The following is an 8,264-nucleotide window of genomic DNA, read 5'->3' on the forward strand; positions in this document are numbered from 1 at the left end:
ATCAAAACTCAAGTGCCTGTACTTGTGAGAAGAAAACTCCAGGTGATTGTCAATGCACCAAGAGATAACATCTTCACCATGCAGAGGAGGGGGGGTGACTTTCACAAAGAGTGAAATCTTGGGCTTGATGGTATATTGAGAATTGGGAAAGTAGCAAGCAGAAATTATTGATGGTGGATTGACAAACAAAAATGCCCCCAGGATAAGCACTGTTATCCTTCACACAAACAAACCTTCTTTCTGTTGCTTGTACTTAGGAGCCCTTGTCACTCATCTTTCATTTTCTAGGGACCACTGAGTGAGGATGGGGACCAGGTGGCTGGCAACCAGGGTGGAGTCATCCTGAGATGCTGTCCAGAAGCATTCGGCCCAGCCCTGCCTTCCACCTTCTACTGAGTTATATATCAGGTGATCTCTCCACAGCAGGTCATCGACAGCTCCTTGGCATGTGTTGAGCATGGTAGAACCACAGAGATGGCTTGGTCCATGTCTAGAGTGAAATTCTCTGTTCATTCCTTCAGGGAGAGGACAGTGACTAGAGCCAGACACAGCCACAACAGATCTCAGTGCTACTACTTCACCTTGGGCAGGTAACACAGGCTTCCTGAGCTGTGTTTCCTCTTGGATCTAGGACAACTCTACTACTGTTGAAATAAACTTCCTAAACCTTAGTCTAATTGTGGGTTGTTGGGAGGGCTTCCTGCAATGGGAGAGGACAGGACACGGAAGGGGAGGGGAGAGGAGGGGAGGGGAGGGGAGGGGAGGGGAGGGGTGGGGAGGGGAGGGGAGGGGAGGGGAGGGGAGGGGAGGGGAGAGGAGAGGAGAGGAGAGGAGAGGAAAGGAAAGGAAAGGAAAGGAAAGGAAAGGAAAGGAAAGGAAAGGAAAGGAAAGAAAAGGAAAGAAAAGGAAAGGAAAGACTCTCCTGGGGGACCAAGTGAATCTCCAGGACACTCCCAGATTATGTGGTGGTAGATCTTGGAGGTGTGGTTTAAGTACAGGAAGTGCTCCAGGAGAGACAGTGTCATGGGGACTTGGGGGGGGGGACTGCAAATTTCACTGTCTTTACCCCTAAAACTGGGTCTCCTTTGCTCCAGATCTAGGACTGCTCTGAGAAGTTCATGGTTGATGCCAAAAAATGTCACTGTCTCCCAAACAGGGCTCCACTACCCAGTCTCTTTTCCTACTAGCCTGATCTACAGACACCCAGATGTCCTTCGTAATGTGTCCTTTAATGATATGGTCACAGTGTCCTTCTGGGTCCTTCATAACTGCCCTAGACACAGTTGCCTGAGCCTATTCACAGTAAAGGTGCCCAGCACCCACAAACCACAGAATCCCAAGCCCTGACTTCTTTACTTCCTGTTCCTGTGGGTTTTGTCTTTTTTTTTTTTTAGCTGCTTTGCTCTTTTGTTCTTTTACAGACCTTTCCTGTCTACTGCTTAGTTACAGCACAAAGGACACAGAAGTGTCTCTCACGACAATAGCCAGGCAGAGGTTGTCACAATAGTGACTATCACTGGTCCTTTCATATGCTTTGAGCCTGAAAACCAAGCCCAGGATGAAGTACAAATGTGTTGGCTCCACTTACAAAGTGTGAAGTGATGGCCCTGCTCACTGAGGTTCTTCTCCTGAGGCATCAGGTCTCCTCCTCCTCCTCCTCCTCCTCCTCCTCCTCCTCCTCCTCCTCCTCCTCCTCCTCCTCCTCCTCCTCCTCCTCAGAACTTTCCCCTGGCTTCACACGACCAACTCACCACAGGCCGTGCCACCCCAAGCTCCTGGAGAGAACCAAAAAGAGAAGGTTTTGACTCCCTGAGGCTCCATGTCCTACCCTATCCAGGAGCTCTAGCAAGCAGAATTCTTTCTATCCCAATCAGACCTCTCTTTGCCATCCACGTGTGGGATGCAGTGTCTACTGAAGGTAAGAAGAAAGAATTTTGTACCCACTGAGGCCTCAACCCTTAGTAGGCAGGCAGGAGTTACACAGGTGGCCAGCTGTGGAATCAAAATAAGGAGCCGGGTTCCAAAACGGCATCTGTTTATACAACATTCCGCTGCTGGAGATCTTGCAATTTCTGTGTGGGCGACATATCACGTGTGGGGCCCCTGTGACAGCCATGGTTTAGTAGGGGTGCTCCTCTATTCTCTGGAAGCGTCTTCCAAAGACCTGCTGTTTAACAGTTCCTGCCCCATTACTGAGGGATCATATCACAGCTCTGCCCTCCAGGGCCAGATTTAGGGGAACAAGCACCCACAAAACAACAGCTGGGCACAGGCTGTCATCAGTGTGTAGTCTAGAGGCTGAGGGCTCCTTAGGTAGAAGTGTGGTATTTCACTCAGGCCTGGAAGGATGCAAGTGGGATGTGCCCAGAGGGGAGGAGAAAGGAGATGCTGCCATGGTAGGCAGTGGTTTTGAGCAGGTTCTGGGCCAACCTGTAGGCTGCCAGTCCCGGTTCCTTTGTTAAGCTCTGAGCTCTTCTCTAAATGGATACATGAATACTCCCTGCTTATAGGCTTGGTACGGGATTGAAGGCCTGTGCTCAGAACAATGCCTGGCAAAGTTCTCAAGGGAGATGGGAGCAGTGAGGTCAAGGCACAAGTGTGGAGGCGGGCTCTAAAAACGAATAGGGAAAGGCCCAAGTCAGGTTACCCAAGATTATGTTGACAAGGCTCATTTGTCCCTGCTGACTGTCACCCATGGTTTACTCAGGACAAGGCATGCCTTGGGTAGACTTAAAGGCCCAGGCTGAAGGTAGAGAACGGGAGAGAAGGTGGTTGCGAAGGGAGATGCTCAAAGCATTCCACAGGGAATGAAGGAGGACTGGTCTCTAGGAAGAAAAAGAAGTGAGAATCAAGTCACTTCTCATGAACCTCGATTTCCTCCTAAGAAATAGGGGGAAGGAGAGGAAGGTTAGCTTACATAGCCACTCTTACCCCGGAAGTTTAACTCAGGAGAAGACCATTGGAGAGGCTTTCAATCCCAAAAGACAGGGATTGAAACCTGTTGGCTGCCTGAGTATTCCGGATCCAGGGCCGCTAGGGTGGCACTTATATCCTCCCCAGCTTGGCATCCGATTGCTCTCTCAGTCTCCCAGCAAGGAAGACCCCTGTCCCCAGGTCCTCACTAAGCCAGCCATATTGGGACCAGAGCTTTTAACAGCCATACTGGGAGTCTCTAGGCATGCCCCTTCCCTTTCTGAGAATGATAAAGGACAAAGACCCTTGACAGGGTTGCTCCTGGGTACTGGATGCATAGATCTCTCTACTCCCTGGGAAGAAGACCTCAGCCCCAAACTCAGCAATACCCAGAACATCAGGAACCCCAGGGTGCCATGGGAGCTGGATACTAGGGTGGACTCCACCACAGCAAGCATTCCCTTGCAAAGTCCCTGTGGACTCAGGGGTCTCTGGGGCTTCACCTACTCTGGATATAGACTGAGTTCCAGGAGCACCCCAGTCCTCTTTTCTTCTGGATCCCATTCTCATAGGCCAGGATGAGTCCTAAGAAGAGTTGAGCAACTTAGCCATGGTGCGGGTAAGGAGATTAAAGCAGGGACGCAAGGACTCAGTGACAGAGCTCAAACAGTAGCTCAGCCTCTCAACCCCTCAGGAGTTATGACTTTGTGTTGGTGTCTTCAGAGACTGGCTACTGACAGAGAGAAAGGGGGTGGGTGGGATGGGTCCCTCTGGGTGCTAATGTACCATAGAATGCCCACAGCCATCTGGAGGCTAGAACGTAGGGTCCACCTTTTCAGAGAATGGGGAGAACATGATAAGCATGTCCAAGCCTCAGAACAGGACTGTGGGGACAGGAAATGGCAGCAGTAAACCAGGGTGCCCACTCAAACCAGCAAGGCCACTTTTAGTTGAGGGGACAGGCCCATGAGCTTTGAGAAAGTCCCTTCCCTCCCTGGGATAGCAGGAAGGGCAGACTGGGACAGGACATAACCCATAGCTCATTCCCCAATATGTCCTATGCCCAGTGTTCCAAGGGGTCCTAAGAAAGACTCCCACATGTCAGGGTCTCTCAGCTCTGGCTTATTCCTTGAGAAATGCTATCACCAGGGTTGGGCAACTGAGCTCTGGAGTGAACTCAGCTGGCACAAGAACGTCACTGAAATCTCAGTCTTCAGGATCACTGGCCAGGTCAGAGCCCCACACTCAGTCCCTTGGGCTCCACTCTCCATCCTGATGGGGCACAGGGAGTTCTGGACATGGACTCCCCCACTGAATTTTAATGTTTTGTTTTGACATGGTGCTAGGAATCAACCCCAGGGCCTTTGCACATGTTAGGCAAGTACTCTACCACTGAACTTCACCCCAATCCCCAGCCCCTATCACTGCATTTTAATCCAGATTGCTAATCCCTAACACCTGCTGTTCTGCTTACCTGCCTAGACCTCTGTGTTGTCCTGAGCATGCTGTGTTAACAGGGCCTCTGCCCAGCAAATGATGCGAGAGTTCTTCCAAAGGCCTCTAGCACAGGCCCTGGCTGTAGGCTGGAACTCCTGTCCGATCTAATCTTGTGCTGCTCACCTTGCCTGCAGCACCTCCATATCTGTTCTCAAAAATCAATCTGGAGTCTGCAGGACCTTGTGTCTCAGCTTCGGTAGACAAGTCACACTTCCCAAGTAGCAGGCAAGAATCAAAGGCCAAGTTCACATGGGAGCACCACAGCTCAGGGCTTTTGCCCTTTAGACACAGCCATGATTTGTGTCTGTAACCTGTGCATCTTACCAACCCTGTGCCCCCAACTGGGATGAGTGTTTCAGAATCCAGTGCCAAATGACAATGACCGAAACGTTCCAAGGCAGTGACATTGAAGACATGCAGCTTATGCATCATGAAGCTTTTCTGCCCTGTATTTGCCTCCCATTGGGTGGCATCCATTTCCTTGGAGTAATGAAAGTTACTTCCTAGAATGCATGCATTCTATGTCCCTCTTCCTGTCTTGGGAGATGGTGTTCCAAAACCCACCATCGTGATCTTATCCTTTCAAAGCCCTTGACATCGAGACATTTACTAACTGAAATGGGGGTGGGGAGCGATGCATTTCACTTCCCACACATGGCATTTGAATCATACCCTCCGAGCTCCTTCCCACCAGCAGAGTAAAAGGCCAGAGCTTCTGCCAGGTGGGCAAGCTTAAGAGGACAGAGAAGGAAATGTGGAGAAAAGCTGCTGTGGGCAGCACAGTGTCCATCCTGCTGGCCTTGGCTCTATCCTACCCACTTCTTTCATCTGAAGTTCATCTCCGCCCAAAATGTCACCTCCCACCTATATCTGACATCATGATCTAGGATGCTGAAAACCCAGCCTGGCAGAGGCTAGGCACCAACAGAAGGGGTTTTTACCCACACCCTGCCACCTCTTCTGAGACACCATTGGTGGATGGTCCTTTGTCTTTCAGGTGTGTTAAGTAGGAAGATGGTTCCCAGTGTCTCTTACCCTCTTACTCATCCACTTGTGCCCATGGATGTACGAGCACCCAAGAAAAAAGGAGACATGGGTAGCCTGGCTCCTGTCTCAGCTCTGTCGTGCTTGACTTGGACTATAGCAAAGCCCTCATCTGTAAGGGATGGATTCCAACTGGAAGACAGAAGAGTAAGCCCCTCAGCAGGAACCATGGCTGGACAGACTGAGTGTTCGGCTTCTGCTCCCACTGCTCTTCCCTGGCCTCCCTTCCCAGCCAATCCACTGAAATAGTTTCACCTCCCTGCCCCTCCCACTCTCTTCAGTCCCCTCCCACTATCTTTTGTCCCCTCCCACTCCCTCTCAGAATCCACTTTCTTCCACTCCCTTCCTCTCCCTTCCACACCCATTCCGCCCACACTCTCATCTCTTTCAATGTACCACATGCTGACTTAGGCTCTTTTGTGACACCAAAATGAAGTGACCACTGATCCCCCTGACTTCCTTGTTGGTAAATCCAGGGACCTCTGGTTATTGTGTTGCCCACTCACTCATCACCCTTGGCCCTCTTGCTCACCTCCTTCCAGGAATACTCCCTGGCCATGAGATGGCCCTTACTCTTGATGTCCTTCGAGCACCTGTGATTTCAGTGTTCAATAGCTAACACAGTGCTTCCTGAGGGTCGGGCATTTCTCAAATGTCAACCTACCCAAACTTCCTAACAGCCTCAGAAATGTATCATTCTCAGGCCCCATTTTACAGACAAAGAAAGCGAGGCACAGAAAAACTATCCACAGTTACTGAGGTAGACACCGAGGAGGTGGACACCAATGCAAGCTCTGTGTCAGTGCTAGGTCTGAGGTGTTCTGTCCTCCTTTCAGCCAACTTGCTTCTGCATGCTACCCCGAGAACAAACCTGGATCCTAATTAAGCCACATCCCATCCCACCTGTGACCTCCTGTACACACCCTAGATGAATTCACCACCCTATTGCCAGACATGCCTTGATCTTATCATAGACTCCTGCCTATGGAAATCTCCCAAATAGGGAAGTCTTTTCCCTGATTCAGCCTGTCAAGCTGCCAGTCTTCCAACGACCTCTTGCCAAAATTACCTCTTCCCTGGGCCCATCTCTACCCACCTTCCCTCACTCCTCTCTGAAAGCCTCTTCAGATATGCATCGAGCCTTAGAGTATAATTTAACCACTTCCTTGCCTGGCTAGTCTCTGAGCACCTTGCCTCACAGAGCTCTGTCCAGAGCTGCTCACTGTGTTAAGGATCCGGAGCCTGCAGCTTTAGCTACTGTACTTTAGGTTGAAACAAACTGAGATACATAAGCTCAGAACCTTCTCACTCACATGAACATCACCTCACCCATGCACACATTGATTAAGGACATACATGTATATGCTGGACCATCACACACACACACACACACACACACACACACACACACACACACACACACACACACAGCATCTTCCAGCCATTCTCCACATCTACACAGTCTCCTAGTGTGAAAATCCTGCCTGTTCTATGTCACTGCCAGTTTCGGAAGGATGCCTTTAGTACCCTTCCACAATATTTGGTTCGTTTCATGGGGCTCAGGAGTTACAACCTCAGAGTCATAATAGAGAAGGCTGACCAAGCAAGAAGGAAAGGCTCAGACTCATTTACATGTCCCAGATGATTTGTGGCTTCCTCGATCCCTTTTGTACTGGTTTGTAACGTTAAGCCTCTGAGCAATACACGAAACCATTATTGTGAATGGGCTTTACAAATGAGGAAACCCAGGTCCACAAACATTAAAGCCTGACCCAAAGTCATGAGCAAAGAAGCACACCCAAGCTTAGCTGGGTAGCTGGGAGATGAAGCTCTTCCCCAACAGCCAGGGAAGCCCATCAGATTGGACATGACTTCGTAACTATGTAAACTCCTATTCCCCACCACAGCCCTGAAACTACAGAAGACTACTTGTCCCAGGATGGAACAGATCTATGCCAGGTAGGCATAGGGTAGGTCAAGACTGAATCATAAGATGAGGTTTAACCTGGGCTCACCTCTGCCAGCGTCTCACCTGTAAGTGAACAGGTGCTTGCATCCTGGGCATTCTCACTCAGGCACATCAACAAAAATAATTTAAGACAGTTATTAAATAAATGTGTTTCTCTTACTTTAGTCATATGTAATTCCTGGTAACAGTATTATCGGTTGAAAGTACTTAGAAGATATGCCTTAATGGAGAGTTTATCGGGCTTTGTAATTAGCAGAGCAATTGTGAGCACTTTAAAGTACTTGGAGGCAGATTAAACCCACTAAAGAGAATCAGCCACTCAAAAACACAAAACACTATCCATTTACACGCCGGCAATTGCTGTGCTGATTAGAAATGCAGATACTCTCGAGGTTCCTATAAATCTCACTCCTGAGGCAGAATCTGACATCTCACCCAGCAAGAACCCCTCATTAATTAAGGCAGCAAGATAGTTACTGGATACTCACTATGTGCTGGGGACCCAGACGCAATGGACGCTTGTCCTCAGAGCTTACACCTGTGCGAAGCCCTAATTTCCAAGCAAGCTAATATAGAAATGAGATTATTTCCAATTGGCTGAGTCAATGAGAGAAGCAGAGCAAAAAGATATGTCTAGAGGGGGAGATTAAAGAGCTTACATCTGAGCTGAATGACGGGAAGCCAGGAAAATGGAGGAGCCGAATAGTCTAGGCAACAAGAATAGCAAGCATAAAGGCCTAATGTGTCTTGGCTTATGCCGTGCCCCGAGTAAGATTCTTAGGCAAAGAGGTCCACAAAAGTGTTCATTTGAGAGCTGTAGGAGAAGGAATGAGAGAATCCA

At 49.4% G+C, this 8,264-nt stretch overlaps 1 long non-coding RNA gene across 3 annotated transcripts in view; it reads left to right on the forward strand.

Annotated features, from left to right (window-relative positions):
* Positions 1-667, forward strand: part of LOC134480706 (uncharacterized) — a 6,338-nt gene extending 5,671 nt beyond the window's left edge. Inside the window, exons 3-5 of one of the 3 annotated variants that reach the window (XR_010055426.1) lie at positions 1-42; positions 289-408; positions 522-666. The exon at positions 1-42 is cut by the window's left edge and continues 1,311 nt beyond it. This is a non-coding gene — a long non-coding RNA (uncharacterized LOC134480706). Of the gene's footprint in view, positions 420-521 lie in introns of those variants that run through there. The other 2 variants (XR_010055424.1, XR_010055425.1) reach the window with 2 other exon arrangements.
* Positions 668-8,264: the final 7,597 nt, after the last annotated feature.

The sequence above is a fragment of the Rattus norvegicus genome, chromosome 10 (genome assembly GCF_036323735.1).
Source record: "Rattus norvegicus strain BN/NHsdMcwi chromosome 10, GRCr8, whole genome shotgun sequence".
Taxonomy (NCBI): Eukaryota; Metazoa; Chordata; class Mammalia; order Rodentia; family Muridae; genus Rattus; species Rattus norvegicus.